At 45.7% G+C, this 15,918-nt stretch overlaps 8 non-coding genes across 8 annotated transcripts; all 8 read left to right on the top strand.

Moving 5' to 3' along the window:
• Positions 1–300: 300 nt before the first annotated feature.
• On the top strand, positions 301–372 carry TRNAM-CAU (transfer RNA methionine (anticodon CAU)). The gene has a single exon. It is a non-coding gene; the product is annotated as a tRNA-Met (tRNA).
• Positions 373–919: 547 nt separating this feature from the next.
• Positions 920–991, top strand: TRNAG-UCC (transfer RNA glycine (anticodon UCC)). Its single transcript has one exon. It is a non-coding gene; the product is annotated as a tRNA-Gly (tRNA).
• Positions 992–2,515: 1,524 nt separating this feature from the next.
• TRNAG-CCC (transfer RNA glycine (anticodon CCC)) lies at positions 2,516–2,587 on the top strand. The gene has a single exon. It is a non-coding gene; the product is annotated as a tRNA-Gly (tRNA).
• Positions 2,588–3,489: 902 nt separating this feature from the next.
• TRNAM-CAU (transfer RNA methionine (anticodon CAU)) lies at positions 3,490–3,561 on the top strand. The gene has a single exon. It is a non-coding gene; the product is annotated as a tRNA-Met (tRNA).
• A 547-nt stretch (positions 3,562–4,108) lies between these two features.
• TRNAG-UCC (transfer RNA glycine (anticodon UCC)) lies at positions 4,109–4,180 on the top strand. Its single transcript has one exon. It is a non-coding gene; the product is annotated as a tRNA-Gly (tRNA).
• Positions 4,181–5,705: 1,525 nt separating this feature from the next.
• Positions 5,706–5,777, top strand: TRNAG-CCC (transfer RNA glycine (anticodon CCC)). Its single transcript has one exon. It is a non-coding gene; the product is annotated as a tRNA-Gly (tRNA).
• Positions 5,778–6,689: 912 nt separating this feature from the next.
• On the top strand, positions 6,690–6,761 carry TRNAM-CAU (transfer RNA methionine (anticodon CAU)). The gene has a single exon. It is a non-coding gene; the product is annotated as a tRNA-Met (tRNA).
• A 2,144-nt stretch (positions 6,762–8,905) lies between these two features.
• TRNAG-CCC (transfer RNA glycine (anticodon CCC)) lies at positions 8,906–8,977 on the top strand. Its single transcript has one exon. It is a non-coding gene; the product is annotated as a tRNA-Gly (tRNA).
• Positions 8,978–15,918: the final 6,941 nt, after the last annotated feature.

The raw sequence follows: 15,918 nt of genomic DNA on the forward strand, positions 1-15,918 counted from the left end.
GGTAGATCTCTGGCTCCCAGGTAAAGCCAAATCCTGAGCATGCTAGTGCTAGGATCACAGAGAGAGAGAGAGAGAGAGAGAGAGGGTTCAAGACCTGCTGTCTTGATAAAGGTCTGAAACGGCTAGTGCCTAAGAGTGTCTGACTTTCAGTTATGACTGATTGTGAGAGGGGAAGATGAAGTTTTTCTGCACCCAGCATGCCTTGCAATATACTTATGCAAATGAGGTGAGAGCCGGACCAATCCCACGCTACTCTGCTTAATGCTCCCTATCTGCATAAAAAGAACACTTTCACAACAGAGCAGAGTGGCGCAGCGGAAGCGTGCTGGGCCCATAACCCAGAGGTCGATGGATCGAAACCATCCTCTGCTAATTTTGCTTGATTTTCCTTCCAAGGACCAAGCTGTCTTTTCCACGCTGACAGCAAGGAAAAGCACAAGCTTGTGCCAGCTATGTGAGAAAAGACTTCTCAAATATCTGTGTCTGCTGAAATACAAGAGAGGGATCATCAAAGGATCCACCCTGTACTTTGAAAGTAAAGACACACAATAATAAGCATAAATGACTGGTGGGACCTTCAAACACTTTTATGGGCAGGCTTTGAATTTCATTCTTCCCTTTTTGTTCTGCTCTTATCTATCTCCTGGGCAATTAATTGAATGTTCTGTATTTCTCTTCCCTGTTTTGCTTCCCATGCTGCCTCTATATATTATTATCTATTATTTGTAATGCAGCTTTCCATTCTTCTCTTCTGCACAGCTTTGTCCTTGGTTTCAATCCCAGTTCCTTACCCTCTGCAAAACACTTTCTATTGCTTTTCATGTTGGTATCTAAACCAAATGCACCATTCAAGCTGGTGCAAGATAGTCATTGAACTCAGGGTCCTAATGTTTAGAACCGAGAGCACACAGATCAGAGGGCGTTGGTGGTATAGTGGTGAGCATAGCTGCCTTCCAAGCAGTTGACCCGGGTTCGATTCCCGGCCAACGCAGTACAAATACTAATATATTCTGCAAGCAGGATATATTTTAATGCAACATGTCACAAAATGGAAATATAATGAACAGATTAATCAGCCGTTATATAAAAAATAAACAAATATGTAGGCAAGCATCTCAATCGCCCCTTCTGCTATATTCATTGTCCTAATATATGATAAGTTTCATAAAGCAGAGTCACCACTCACATGTGCTGATAAAAAATATTTACAGTGGGCAGACAATGAAAGGGCTGAGGCCCGACCACACATTATAACTCCAGCATCTCTATGTTAAAAAGCATTTCCTAGGCAATATCTAGCCTCTGAAAACAATATGCAAGATCCATCGATAAATCTGGCAAAAGTCGCCAACATTTTGTGCATACTTGTGCCCTCACCTGAATGTAGCGCCACCTTGTAGACGTCGGAGGTAACTGCAGCTCAAAAAATGTTTCATCAGAGGGCAAGTTTAGAGGAATCCAAAAGGCAGATGTCCATGGAAAGATCCTCCGACTGCAGCAGGAAGGTTGGATGCTTCAAATTTACACAGTTTCCAGTCCAACGTCCTCTCATGTACTGAACGCTCCCAAACGCTCAAAAGCCTTACACCGGGCAAGCCCTCACCGGGTAGATCTCTGGCTCCCAGGTAAAGCCAAATCCTGAGCATGCTAGCACTAGGATCACAGAGAGAGAGACAGAGAGCGTCAGAGAGCTGCTGTCTTGATAAAGGCCTGAAACGGCTAGTGCCTAAGAGGGTCTGGACTTTCAGTTATGACTGATTGTGAGAGGGGAAGATGAAGATTTTCTGCACCCAGCATGCCTTGCGATATAATTAGGCAAATGAGGTGAGAGCCCGACCAATCCCACTTCACTCCTATGAATGCCTCCTCATCTGCATAAAGAGAACACTTTCACAAACGAGCAGAGTGGCGCAGCGGAAGCAAGCTGGGCCCATAACCCAGAGGTTGATGGATCGAAACCATTCTCTGCTAATTTTGCTTGATTTTCCTTCCAAGGACCAAGCTGTCATTTCCACACTGCCAGAAAGGAAAAGCGCAAGCTTGTGCCAGCTATGTGAAAAAAGACTTCTCAACTATCTATGTCTGTGTAATACAAGAGTGTTCGTGAAAGGATCAACCCTGTACTTTGAAAGCAAAGACACACAACTATAACCATAAATGACTGGTGGGAGCTTCACACAACTTTCTGGGCATGCTTTGAATTTCATTCTTCCCTTTTTTTCTGCTCTTATCTATCTCCTGGGCATTTCATGGAATGTTCTCTCTTTCTCTTCCCTGCTTTGCTTCCCATGCTGCCTATATATGCTGATTTCTACTATTTGTACTGTTGCTTTTCATTTCTTCTCTTCTGCACAACTTTGTCCTTGGTTTCAATCCCCAGTTCCTTACCCTCTGCAAAAAACGTTCTACTACTTCTCATGTTGGTATCTAAACCAAATGCACCATTGAAGCTGTTGCAAGATAGTCATTGATTTCGGCAACGTAATTTTAGAACCGAGAGCACACACATCAGAGGGCGTTGGTGGTATAGTGGTGAGCATAGCTGCTTCCCAAGCAGTTGACCCGGGTTCGATTCCCGGCCAACGCAGTGAAAATGCTTATATATTCTGCAAGCAGGATATATTTTAATGCAACATGTCACAAAATGGAAATTTCATGTACAGATTAATCAGCCATATATAAAAAAATAAACAAATACATAGGCAAACATCTCAATCGCACCTTCTGATACATTCATTGTCCTAATATATGATAAGTTTTATAAAGCAGAGTCACAACTCACATGTGCTGGTAATAAATATGTTACAGTGGGCAAACAATGGAAGGGGTGAGGCCCCACCAGACATTATAACTCCAACATCTCTATGTTAAAAAGCATTTCTAGGCAATATCTAGCCTCTGAAAAAAATATGCAAGATCCACCGATAAATCTGGCAAAAGTCCCTAACATTTTGTGCATACTTGTGCACTTACCAGAATGTAGAGCCACCTTGTAGCTGTCGAAGGTAATTGCTGCTCCCAAAATGTTTTATCAGAAGGCAAGTTGAGAGGAATCCTAAAGGCAGATGTCCATGGAAAGAGCCGCTCACTGCAGCAGGAATTTTGGATGCTTCAAATTCGCAGAATTTCCTGTCCAACGTCCACAACGCTCCCAAACGCTCAAAAGCCTCACACCGGGCAAGCCCTCACCGGGTAGATCTCTGGCTCCCAGGTAAAGCCAAATCCTGAGCATGCTAGTGCTAGGATCACAGAGAGAGAGAGAGAGAGAGAGAGGGTTCAAGACCTGCTGTCTTGATAAAGGTCTGAAACGGCTAGTGCCTAAGAGTGTCTGACTTTCAGTTATGACTGATTGTGAGAGGGGAAGATGAAGTTTTTCTGCACCCAGCATGCCTTGCAATATACTTATGCAAATGAGGTGAGAGCTGGACCAATCCCACGCTACTCTGCTTAATGCTCCCTATCTGCATAAAAAGAACACTTTCACAACAGAGCAGAGTGGCGCAGCGGAAGCGTGCTGGGCCCATAACCCAGAGGTCGATGGATCGAAACCATCCTCTGCTAATTTTGCTTGATTTTCCTTCCAAGGACCAAGCTGTCTTTTCCACGCTGACAGCAAGGAAAAGCACAAGCTTGTGCCAGCTATGTGAGAAAAGACTTCTCAAATATCTGTGTCTGCTGAAATACAAGAGAGGGATCATCAAAGGATCCACCCTGTACTTTGAAAGTAAAGACACACAATAATAAGCATAAATGACTGGTGGGACCTTCAAACACTTTTATGGGCAGGCTTTGAATTTCATTCTTCCCTTTTTGTTCTGCTCTTATCTATCTCCTGGGCAATTAATTGAATGTTCTGTATTTCTCTTCCCTGTTTTGCTTCCCATGCTGCCTCTATATATTATTATCTATTATTTGTAATGCAGCTTTCCATTCTTCTCTTCTGCACAGCTTTGTCCTTGGTTTCAATCCCAGTTCCTTACCCTCTGCAAAAAACTTTCTATTGCTTTTCATGTTGGTATCTAAACCAAATGCACCATTCAAGCTGGTGCAAGATAGTCATTGAACTCAGGGTCCTAATGTTTAGAACCGAGAGCACACAGATCAGAGGGCGTTGGTGGTATAGTGGTGAGCATAGCTGCCTTCCAAGCAGTTGACCCGGGTTCGATTCCCGGCCAACGCAGTACAAATACTAATATATTCTGCAAGCAGGATATATTTTAATGCAACATGTCACAAAATGGAAATATAATGAACAGATTAATCAGCCGTTATATAAAAAATAAACAAATATGTAGGCAAGCATCTCAATCGCCCCTTCTGCTATATTCATTGTCCTAAAATATGATAAGTTTCATAAAGCAGAGTCACCACTCACATGTGCTGATAAAAAATATTTACAGTGGGCAGACAATGAAAGGGCTGAGGCCCGACCACACATTATAACTCCAGCATCTCTATGTTAAAAAGCATTTCCTAGGCAATATCTAGCCTCTGAAAACAATATGCAAGATCCATCGATAAATCTGGCAAAAGTCGCCAACATTTTGTGCATACTTGTGCCCTCACCTGAATGTAGCGCCACCTTGTAGACGTCGGAGGTAACTGCAGCTCAAAAAATGTTTCATCAGAGGGCAAGTTTAGAGGAATCCAAAAGGCAGATGTCCATGGAAAGATCCTCCGACTGCAGCAGGAAGGTTGGATGCTTCAAATTTACACAGTTTCCAGTCCAACGTCCTCTCATGTACCGAACGCTCCCAAACGCTCAAAAGCCTTACACCGGGCAAGCCCTCACCGGGTAGATCTCTGGCTCCCAGGTAAAGCCAAATCCTGAGCATGCTAGCACTAGGATCACAGAGAGAGAGACAGAGAGCGTCGGAGAGCTGCTGTCTTGATAAAGGCCTGAAACGGCTAGTGCCTAAGAGGGTCTGGACTTTCAGTTATGACTGATTGTGAGAGGGGAAGATGAAGATTTTCTGCACCCAGCATGCCTTGCGATATAATTAGGCAAATGAGGTGAGAGCCCGACCAATCCCACTTCACTCCTATGAATGCCTCCTCATCTGCATAAAGAGAACACTTTCACAAACGAGCAGAGTGGCGCAGCGGAAGCGTGCTGGGCCCATAACCCAGAGGTCGATGGATCGAAACCATTCTCTGCTAATTTTGCTTGATTTTCCTTCCAAGGACCAAGCTGTCATTTCCACACTGCCAGAAAGGAAAAGCGCAAGCTTGTGCCAGCTATGTGAAAAAAGACTTCTCAACTATCTATGTCTGTGTAATACAAGAGTGTTCGTGAAAGGATCAACCCTGTACTTTGAAAGCAAAGACACACAACTATAACCATAAATGACTGGTGGGAGCTTCACACAACTTTCTGGGCATGCTTTGAATTTCATTCTTCCCTTTTTTTCTGCTCTTATATATCTCCTGGGCATTTCATGGAATGTTCTCTCTTTCTCTTCCCTGCTTTGCTTCCCATGCTGCCTATATATGCTGATTTCTACTATTTGTACTGTTGCTTTTCATTTCTTCTCTTCTGCACAACTTTGTCCTTGGTTTCAATCCCCAGTTCCTTACCCTCTGCAAAAAACGTTCTACTACTTCTCATGTTGGTATCTAAACCAAATGCACCATTGAAGCTGTTGCAAGATAGTCATTGATTTCGGCAACGTAATATTTAGAACCGAGAGCACACACATCAGAGGGCGTTGGTGGTATAGTGGTGAGCATAGCTGCTTCCCAAGCAGTTGACCCGGGTTCGATTCCCGGCCAACGCAGTGAAAATGCTTATATATTCTGCAAGCAGGATATATTTTAATGCAACATGTCACAAAATGGAAATTTCATGTACAGATTAATCAGCCATATATAAAAAAATAAACAAATACATAGGCAAACATCTCAATCGCACCTTCTGATACATTCATTGTCCTAATATATGATAAGTTTTATAAAGCAGAGTCACAACTCACATGTGCTGGTAATAAATATGTTACAGTGGGCAAACAATGGAAGGGGTGAGGCCCCACCAGACATTATAACTCCAACATCTCTATGTTAAAAAGCATTTCTAGGCAATATCTAGCCTCTGAAAAAAATATGCAAGATCCACCGATAAATCTGGCAAAAGTCCCTAACATTTTGTGCATACTTGTGCACTTACCAGAATGTAGAGCCACCTTGTAGCTGTCGAAGGTAATTGCTGCTCCCAAAATGTTTTATCAGAAGGCAAGTTGAGAGGAATCCTAGAGGCAGATGTCCATGGAAAGAGCCGCTCACTGCAGCAGGAATGTTGGATGCTTCAAATTCGCAGAGTTTCCTGTCCAACGTCCACTCACGTCCCGAACGCTCCCAAACGCTCAAAAGCCTCACACCGGGCAAGCCCTCACAGGGTAGATCTCTGGCTCCCAGGTAAAGCCAAATCCTGAGCATGCTAGTGCTAGGATCACAGAGAGAGAGAGAGAGAGAGAGAGGGTTCAAGACCTGCTGTCTTGATAAAGGTCTGAAACGGCTAGTGCCTAAGAGTGTCTGACTTTCAGTTATGACTGATTGTGAGAGGGGAAGATGAAGTTTTTCTACACCCAGCATGCCTTGCAATATACTTATGCAAATGAGGTGAGAGCCGGACCAATCCCACGCTACTCTGCTTAATGCTCCCTATCTGCATAAAAAGAACACTTTCACAACAGAGCAGAGTGGCGCAGCGGAAGCGTGCTGGGCCCATAACCCAGAGGTCGATGGATCGAAACCATCCTCTGCTAATTTTGCTTGATTTTCCTTCCAAGGACCAAGCTGTCTTTTCCACGCTGACAGCAAGGAAAAGCACAAGCTTGTGCCAGCTATGTGAGAAAAGACTTCTCAAATATCTGTGTCTGCTGAAATACAAGAGAGGGATCATCAAAGGATCCACCCTGTACTTTGAAAGTAAAGACACACAATAATAAGCATAAATGACTGGTGGGACCTTCAAACACTTTTATGGGCAGGCTTTGAATTTCATTCTTCCCTTTTTGTTCTGCTCTTATCTATCTCCTGGGCAATTAATTGAATGTTCTGTATTTCTCTTCCCTGTTTTGCTTCCCATGCTGCCTCTATATATTATTATCTATTATTTGTAATGCAGCTTTCCATTCTTCTCTTCTGCACAGCTTTGTCCTTGGTTTCAATCCCAGTTCCTTACCCTCTGCAAAAAACTTTCTATTGCTTTTCATGTTGGTATCTAAACCAAATGCACCATTCAAGCTGGTGCAAGATAGTCATTGAACTCAGGGTCCTAATGTTTAGAACCGAGAGCACACAGATCAGAGGGCGTTGGTGGTATAGTGGTGAGCATAGCTGCCTTCCAAGCAGTTGACCCGGGTTCGATTCCTGGCCACCGCAGTACAAATACTAATATATTCTGCAAGCAGGATATATTTTAATGCAACATGTCACAAAATGGAAATATAATGAACAGATTAATCAGCCGTTATATAAAAAATAAACAAATATGTAGGCAAGCATCTCAATCACCCCTTCTGCTATATTCATTGTCCTAATATATGATAAGTTTCATAAAGCAGAGTCACCACTCACATGTGCTGATAAAAAATATTTACAGTGGGCAGACAATGAAAGGGCTGAGGCCCGACCACACATTATAACTCCAGCATCTCTATGTTAAAAAGCATTTCCTAGGCAATATCTAGCCTCTGAAAACAATATGCAAGATCCATCGATAAATCTGGCAAAAGTCGCCAACATTTTGTGCATACTTGTGCCCTCACCTGAATGTAGCGCCACCTTGTAGACGTCGGAGGTAACTGCAGCTCAAAAAATGTTTCATCAGAGGGCAAGTTTAGAGGAATCCAAAAGGCAGATGTCCATGGAAAGATCCTCCGACTGCAGCAGGAAGGTTGGATGCTTCAAATTTACACAGTTTCCAGTCCAACGTCCTCTCATGTACCGAACGCTCCCAAACGCTCAAAAGCCTTACACCGGGCAAGCCCTCACCGGGTAGATCTCTGGCTCCCAGGTAAAGCCAAATCCTGAGCATGCTAGCACTAGGATCACAGAGAGAGAGACAGAGAGCGTCGGAGAGCTGCTGTCTTGATAAAGGCCTGAAACGACTAGTGCCTAAGAGGGTCTGGACTTTCAGTTATGACTGATTGTGAGAGGGGAAGATGAAGATTTTCTGCACCCAGCATGCCTTGCGATATAATTAGGCAAATGAGGTGAGAGCCCGACCAATCCCACTTCACTCCTATGAATGCCTCCTCATCTGCATAAAGAGAACACTTTCACAAACGAGCAGAGTGGCGCAGCGGAAGCGTGCTGGGCCCATAACCCAGAGGTCGATGGATCGAAACCATTCTCTGCTAATTTTGCTTGATTTTCCTTCCAAGGACCAAGCTGTCATTTCCACACTGCCAGAAAGGAAAAGCGCAAGCTTGTGCCAGCTATGTGAAAAAAGACTTCTCAACTATCTATGTCTGTGTAATACAAGAGTGTTCGTGAAAGGATCAACCCTGTACTTTGAAAGCAAAGACACACAACTATAACCATAAATGACTGGTGGGAGCTTCACACAACTTTCTGGGCATGCTTTGAATTTCATTCTTCCCTTTTTTTCTGCTCTTATCTATCTCCTGGGCATTTCATGGAATGTTCTCTCTTTCTCTTCCCTGCTTTGCTTCCCATGCTGCCTATATATGCTGATTTCTACTATTTGTACTGTTGCTTTTCATTTCTTCTCTTCTGCACAACTTTGTCCTTGGTTTCAATCCCCAGTTCCTTACCCTCTGCAAAAAACGTTCTACTACTTCTCATGTTGGTATCTAAACCAAATGCACCATTGAAGCTGTTGCAAGATAGTCATTGATTTCGGCAACGTAATATTTAGAACCGAGAGCACACACATCAGAGGGCGTTGGTGGTATAGTGGTGAGCATAGCTGCTTCCCAAGCAGTTGACCCGGGTTCGATTCCCGGCCAACGCAGTGAAAATGCTTATATATTCTGCAAGCAGGATATATTTTAATGCAACATGTCACAAAATGGAAATTTCATGTACAGATTAATCAGCCATATATAAAAAAATAAACAAATACATAGGCAAACATCTCAATCGCACCTTCTGATACATTCATTGTCCTAATATATGATAAGTTTTATAAAGCAGAGTCACAACTCACATGTGCTGGTAATAAATATGTTACAGTGGGCAAACAATGGAAGGGGTGAGGCCCCACCAGACATTATAACTCCAACATCTCTATGTTAAAAAGCATTTCTAGGCAATATCTAGCCTCTGAAAAAAATATGCAAGATCCACCGATAAATCTGGCAAAAGTCGCCAACATTTTGTGCATACTTGTGCCCTCACCTGAATGTAGCGCCACCTTGTACACGTCGGAGGTAACTGCAGCTCAAAAAATGTTTCATCAGAGGGCAAGTTTAGAGGAATCCAAAAGGCAGATGTCCATGGAAAGAGCCTCCGACTGCAGCAGGAAGGTTGGATGCTTCAAATTTGCATAGTTTCCAGTCCAACGTTGTAGGAGAGTAGGGTCTGCTATCCTATGGTCACTCCAAATTTTTGCTTTTTGCTCACTGGTTTCCGACTTAATGTGGCTGTGGGCCTGCTAATCAGACCCACAGCCTGCTGTTCTCTCTCTAAATTACTGCCAATGCACTCTAGGTGCATTACGAATTGGAACTGGTTCACCTTATGAGCCCCTGTATTTGTGCACCCTAGGTGCCCAGGGCATAGGTGTATCCAAGGCCTACCAGGGGCTGCAGCATGTATTATGCCACCCCTGGCCTGGCCTCCATATTTGACACAACTGGCTGATCACTCAGCTGGGGTAAGTCGGTGTAACCACCTCTTACTTAGGTACAGTATGTCTGTGCCTAACCCTAAACTGGACACATATATTCCTATCAGCCACTCCTATGGAAGGCCTCATCAATCCTGGAGGCAGAGTGCTTGGAAATATGTGAGATGGTGCTCTAGCATGAGCTGAGCCTGTCTGCAGCTGTCGGGAACCACTCCCTAAGCTGTTCCGGGATATTGCCATACCATATACTCTTAAATGCATTATAATCCTCGCGGTTATTTGCTATCTTTGGTTTGGCTTTATCAAAACATGTCGAGTAAGGTGTCATACGAATTGGAATACTATCCCCTCGCCAATTCTGGCGACGGGGATAGCATTCCACCCTTCTAGAGGGACACGACATGTGTGTAGCCTTAACCCCGGTTAAAGTTAAACAGAGCCTCAGCATCACAAAATGGATGCTGCCACCACAGACACGAGTCTGGCCTCCTGCTGCTGACCGAAACTCGGCAGATGGTGGCCTGGACAAAGGGTTTCCTGCCTTGGGAGGTGCGAGCACCACCCCAGACAGGGTTTTGTGTATTGGGTAGGACAGGGCTGAATAGAATCAGACATGCCCGGGGCACACAAGGTGTCCCCGTGCATAGGCCAGTCCAAACCGGTCCTGGGACTTTCCAGACCCAGGCTTGGCGCGGAACTGGACAAAGGAAAGGGGGTGTAACCGCCCCCCTTCCTGGTTCCTCCCAGAGGAGGGACCTAGTAGGTGATCCACCCCTCAGATTGGGAATAAGAGTGGGAGCAGTGCCATTGCACTGCAGATCATCCTGAATCAACTTTACACGAAGAAGAAGACTGGACTTCGACATTCTGCTGCACAGAAGACTGAAGAGAATCTCCCTTGTGGCCTAGGAGTGGCCACCCTGTGAACACAGGTACCATTCAGCAACTCGACGCCTGCTTTGCCGCCGCCTCCCGCCGGAGCCCGAGCCCAGAGCCCAATAAGAACCAGACTCCCAGACCTCTCAGAGCCCGATCCACAGTCCCTGCAAAGAAGGGACCCGTGGAGGCACCGTGTGACGTGGGACCGGACCTCTTGGAAGACACTCACAAAGCTGACTGCGCCGCTTCTGAGGCATCCTCGATGTTGTGCTTTGGGGACTAAGAACCCCCACCACCGAGCAACCCTTGCACTGAAGAGCAGCCCTCCAGCATCTCCACGATCTGCGTGGGGCCCTTTTGCATTGTGCCACTCGACGCGCCATCCCGGCCACTAGCCACGTGGTCAGCGGCCATCTTGGCGACGAAACCGACGATTTACACAGCAGGTCTGATTGCTCCAGTCCTACCCAAGCTCCTGTAAAAAGGAGCACCCGCTCTGACCTTGCTGGTCCGAGTGTTAAGCATCTTTCCACTTCTGCTTGGCTTGCATTTGCCAAGGCCTGTTTGCTCCAATCAGGTCGCCGACACCGCCAACAGCGAGAAGCCTACGTGGGACATCTCGTGACTGACTCCTGGACGTCCTCGACCCCGGGTATCCACGTGGCTGCAGAAAGAAGCTACCCGACAACGCCTGTTTGCACCCAACATCGCCTGGTTCCGATCTGGTTCCACGGTAGTCACTGGCTAGTGACTTTGAACACTGTCCCCTCTGCTTTCAGGTCTTCACATCTTCAGATCCACCCTTGGATCCACCGGAACTCTTCACATCGAGCCGCCTGCAGCATCTCCAGCTCCAAGCACCATCGACCGGCGTGACGAAACCCGACACTACTTCGACCCTGTGCACCCGCTTCCTGTGGGTGAGGTAACTCAGCTCCGCCAGTGCTCCTGCGTTGGTACGCATCTCAAGGGCCTGTGTCTTAAGTTTTAACTCCGTAGGTCACTCGGAAGGTTCCTAACTTTCTAACTTTGTACTTTTTACGCACCATAGACTTTGCATTGGAAAGTGCGTGCACTTTGAACACTGCACCCGAGTCCCGTGGGCCTCTCCCGACTTAGTCACTGCTAGTCTCGAATAGCTCCAGCGATTCCCCAGGCCCTAGGCCTCTTCACTTTCCTATTGGTATCTCTTATACCACTTTCTTAGTATATGGTTTAGGTGGCCCCAAGGGCTCATCCATATTGTGCAACTTTTGTGTATTTTAAACTGTCTTGTGATTTAACGCTTGTGCTTCTGTGCTCATAAAGAGTCCAGGGGGTTTTATAGTTAATAAATCAATATATATTTTCAATATATATCTGTGTGGTGTCCCTTTCATTTGGTATTCAAGGGGGTTGTGTATGGTATAACAGCTGGCTTCACATGCCTTTCAGAGTTTAGCCTAAGACTGCTTTGTCCACGTTACCACTAGGATAACTGGTCTACAAGGTTGAATTACAACCATCATCATAAGGGTTGCTTGGCATGGTACAAAGTGATCACTAAGAATTAGTGAGCATTATATACCAGGCCAACTTCTCACATTGGTGAGCAGCGGATTGGGATCTGAGCTTGCTGTTGTTTTATCATTACAATCTTTGAGATTATCATTTGAAAGATCATACAGTTACCTGCTAGGTACATATAAAACAAGACTAGTATACTTAAGTTCTACTGAACTTAGTTGTTGTAGAGCAAAGGGAGTAGCACACCCTAGCTACAACTACTAGATAGGTTTAGTAGGTAAACACCAGTGTAGGTATATTGCAACACATCCACCCACACTAGAGCAATGTCTGGAGCAGAGGGGTCCAGTGGACTTACTCCTGTTGAGAGTGACCCTCCAAGGGCACCATCCAAATTTGCTATTTCTTCCTTTAAGGAATTAAGACAGCTTTGTGTCTTAAGGGGTCTGAAGACAGGGCCTTCCCCTACTACAGACCACCTAAGAGAGCTCTTAGACCAGTCTGAGACTCTAAAGCCCTCTAAAGCAAACCCCACAGGGGATGCTGAAGGAGGCCATCCTTCAGAGGATGACACTGTAGACACCCCTGCCCCTATCATCCTGGTAGATGAGGAAGCCTCCACCACTGGAGCTCCTCAGGTAGATGAAGAGGAAGAGGAAGAGGAAGAGGAGGAGGTGGAAAGCAGTGAGTCAGATGATGACAGAAATAGTCAGGTGCTGGTCAGTAGACTGAACCAGGCTAACTTAAGCTTACTTGGGAATGAATCAGGTAACAACCCATTCAGACCCCCAGGTGGACTTAACCAGAAGCCTAGGAGGAGAAGGACTCACTCAGGTGACTCTGACAACTCCCATGCTTCTAGAGGTTCTCATGGTCACTCCAGGAAGGAGATGACTAGCCCTCAGAGAAGGGAACATGAGGCCAAGATGAGAGAGGTTGAGCTTAGGATCCAGAGGCAAGAGTTAGAGGTTGCCCTGGCCAAAGAGAAACTTGCTAGAGCAAGACAGCCTAGAGAGAGTGGGGTAATAGAACCCACTGATGGCAGCAATATCCACAAGGATAAAGACAGGTCTTTTGATAACAGAAACCTGAGTAAGATTGTTCCCCCCTACAAAGCTGGGGATGATATCCATAAATGGATTACTGCAATGGAGAGAGCCTGCAGAGTACAGCAGATCCCTCAGGAGCAGTGGGCAGCAATCTTGTGGCTCTCCTTTGAAGGTAGAGGCCGAGACAGACTCCTCACAGTTAGTGATGGGGATTCTAGAAACTACCTGGTCCTGAAGAGTGCTCTGATTGATGGGTTAGGCTTAACCACTGAACAGTACAGGTTAATGTTCAGAGATACCCAGAAGACACAGACTCAGGACTGGTCTGAATTTGTTGAGTGTGCCACTAAGGCTCTGGAGGGATGGTTGCTGGGAAGCAAGGTTACAGACTATGAAGGCTTGTATAATTTACTGATGAGAGAACAAATTTTAAATAATTGTCAGAACCAGCAGTTGCATCAACATTTGGTTGACTCAGATTTGACCTCTCCCCAAGAATTGGGAAAGAGGGCAGATAAATGGGTAAGAACCAGAGTTAAGCAAAAGAACCAGAACCAGAACCAGGGTGGTGACCAGAAGAAAACAGACCAGAAGGGTGGGGAAGCAGAAAGCTAAAGACCAGAAGTCTTCAACAGGGCCCCAAACTGAGACAGAGGGTGGGTCCCAAACTTCCAAGAAGAAGAAGAAAGAAGGTCAGAAGAAACCCTGGTGTAAAACTTGTAAGAACACCTCTCACTGGACAAGTGAGTGTAAAAAGGGTGGAGCCCCCAGCACTGCAGCCCCTAAGGCACCTGCACCCACTAGTACAGTTAGCAGTGCTGGTCCTCAAGCCAAGGGATTAGTGGGTATCACTTTGGGAAATGAAGGAGATTCTGACCTAGTCAGAACCCTTACACAGGCTGTTCTGGTTTGTGAAGGGGACATAGATTTGACCCCTGACATAAGTCCCAGTAACCTGGGCAAATACAGACAGACACCTTTGATCAACAATAAAGTGGCTCAAGCTTACAGGAACACATGTGCCAGTGTCACTATGGTGACACCTAACTTTGTGGACCCTGGACAGTACATGCCAGGCGATGATTACCTGGTGACCAATGCCAGCAATGTCACTACTACACATAGTGTGGCACTTGTTAACTTTTCCTGGGGAGGTGTAACTGGCCTAAAGAAAGTTTTGGTTAGTGCTGATCTCCCAGTAGAATGTTTGTTGGGCAATGACCTGGAGAACTCTCTATGGTCAGAAGTTGAGTACAGGACTCATGCAGAGATGTTAGGGATATCATCACATGTCCTTGCTGTGATATTTATTGTGGTAACCTAGTTTAATATCCGTTTTGATGATGTTGTCTTCATTCTTGCTCTTTGTAATATTAACTTTGTTTCTCCTAATAAAATTCTACTTGAACTTAAAAGAAGTTGAGTACAGGACTCATGCAGAGATGTTAGGGATATCATCACATGTCCTTGCTGTGACCAGGTCACAGGCCAAAAAGTGCCTCTCTGAACCTCAGGTCTTGGATCCTGGAACAATGGACCAAGTACCTTCCAAGAGGAAGAACAAGAGGGTTAAGGCTGCACCTTCCCAACTGCCTGCCAGTGAGGATCAGGCTTCACAGGAAACTGATCTTGAGACCCCTGAAGGAACTGTCTCTGAAGAACTTGAACCTGATCAGGTTGAGTTTCTGGGGACAGGGGGACCTTCTAGGGCAGACTTGGGGCAGGCTCAGTTAACCTGTCCTTCTCTTGAACCCCTCAGACAGCAGGCTGCTGCTGAGGCTGCTGGGAATGCTTAAGGTGCCCATAAAGTATATTGGGACGATGGACTCCTTTATTCAGAGGCTAGAGACCCCAAGCCTGGTGCTACCAGGAGGTTGGTTATACCTCTGCAATTTAGGGGCTTCCTACTCACCTTGGCCCATGATATTCCTTTAGCAGGACACCTAGGCCAGAATAAGACCTGGGACAGGCTTGTCCCTCACTTTCACTGGCCTCACATGTCTGAAGACACCAAGGAGTTTTGTCGCTCCTGTGAAACCTGCCAAGCCAGTGGTAAAGCAGGTGGAACAACAAAGGCCCCCCTGATACCACTACCTGTGGTGGAGGTTCCCTTTGAAAGAGTGGGGATTGGTATTGTTGGTCCAATGGATCCCCCTATAGCATCTGGGCACAGATTCATACTGGTGGTAGTGGATCATGCCACCAGGTACCCAGAGGCAATTCCACTTAGGACCACAACAGCTCCTGTTGTGGCCAGGGCCTTACTTGGAGTTTTCTCCAGAGTGGGGTTTCCTAAGGAGGTAATATCTGATAGAGGTGCCAGCTTCATGTCAGGATATTTGACAGCTATGTGGAAGGAATGTGGTGTCAACTACAAGTTCACCACTCCTTATCACCCACAATGCAATGGGCGTGTTGAGAGATTTAACAAGACCCTAAAGGGCATGATTAAAGGATTACCTGAAAAGCTCAGGCGAAGATGGGACATCCTACTGCCCTGCCTTTTGTTCGCTTACAGAGAGGTCCCTCAAAAGGGGGTTGGCTTCAGCCCCTTTGAATTGTTGTTTGGGCACCCTGTAAGAGGACCCCTGTGTCTAGTGAAGGAAGGATGGGAGTTACCTCTCAAAAAGCCTAAACAAGACATAGTGGACTATGTACTTGGTCTCCGCT

The sequence above is a fragment of the Lissotriton vulgaris genome, chromosome 2_1 (assembly GCF_964263255.1).
Source record: "Lissotriton vulgaris chromosome 2_1, aLisVul1.2, whole genome shotgun sequence".
In the NCBI taxonomy this organism is placed as follows: domain Eukaryota; kingdom Metazoa; phylum Chordata; class Amphibia; order Caudata; family Salamandridae; genus Lissotriton; species Lissotriton vulgaris.